The sequence below is a fragment of the Malania oleifera genome, chromosome 7, assembly GCF_029873635.1.
Source record: "Malania oleifera isolate guangnan ecotype guangnan chromosome 7, ASM2987363v1, whole genome shotgun sequence".
Taxonomy (NCBI): Eukaryota; Viridiplantae; Streptophyta; class Magnoliopsida; order Santalales; family Ximeniaceae; genus Malania; species Malania oleifera.
The window spans coordinates 70154818-70155951 of record NC_080423.1 but is presented as its reverse complement, the minus strand read 5'-3'; the positions used below and the strand labels follow the sequence as shown (position 1 = coordinate 70155951).

General features: G+C 42.6%; 1 non-coding gene across 1 annotated transcript; it reads right to left on the bottom strand.

Annotated features, from left to right (window-relative positions):
- Positions 1 to 454: 454 nt before the first annotated feature.
- On the bottom strand, positions 455 to 560 carry LOC131161084 (small nucleolar RNA R71). Its single transcript, XR_009138245.1, has one exon. It is a non-coding gene; the product is annotated as a small nucleolar RNA R71 (small nucleolar RNA).
- Positions 561 to 1134: the final 574 nt, after the last annotated feature.

The following is a 1134-nucleotide window of genomic DNA, read 5'->3' as shown; positions in this document are numbered from 1 at the left end:
TCTGAATTGAAACTCATGTATGAATGACCACCGGTTCCCATTGAACAAATCTCGGAACCCCAAGCTTCCTGCCTACCTGAGGTCGGAGAGTAACCATTTCAGACACTTAGAGACTACTTGGTACTTAATTCATACACCTCGCCATCTTGCATCTGGTTCCTGGATGTCCAGGCAACGCAATTCAAGATTAAAAGTTCTATTATGTCGATGCTGCCCACCTTTTATGGGAACTCTATAGAAAATCATTGCCATTATTTAGATGAATTCTTGGAAATATGCTCCACCCTCCATATAACTAATTTTATTGATGATGCTCTCCATCTTAGGCTCTTTCCGTTCTCTTTGAAGGATAAGCCAAATACTGGTTGACGTCCTTAGAACCAAACTTCGTAGCTAATTAGGTCACCATGTAGCATGAATTTCTGAAAGTACTTCCCAATTGGGAAGACAAACCAACTTCAGAGAGCCATCATGAGTTTCTCACAGATGGATAGGGAACTCTTTTTCGAGACTTGGGAGCGCTTCCAAGACCTACTTCATAGATGTCCACATCATTAGGTCCCTAAATGGCAATTAGTTCAAACTTTCTATAAAGGGTTAGTTGAGAGAGATAAGTCGATTTTTGATGCATCGTGTAGAGGTACTTTCCTCACAAAGCACAAGAACGAGGCTTGGGTTCTCATTGAGAACCTAGATGAGAATTCAAAACAGCACACTGCTGCCACTCGTAAATCCCCCAACCTATCCACCTCCAAACCTAAAGGAGTTTATGAGTTGGTTACAAGCCATGACCTAGTCCCTACCTTACACACCATATCCCAAAAGTTTGATTAGTTCTTGTCTTTACGATAGCAACCTCATTTGATAGCTTATGCATAGCTATGTGCGACTTGTTCTGACCCTTCACATACACACTATAATTGCCCACATGTGCCTACCCCACATGAGCTTGTACAGAAGGAAGTAAGGGCCACCCATATTTTGTATGATAGGCCATCAACCAACCCATATTCCAATACTTACCATCCCGAGTAGGAACAACATCCTTACTCCTCATGGAGACCACAAGGTCTGGATTTTCAAGGCCAAAGACCTCAACCACTCACTAATGCTCCACCTTCGCACCCATATCAG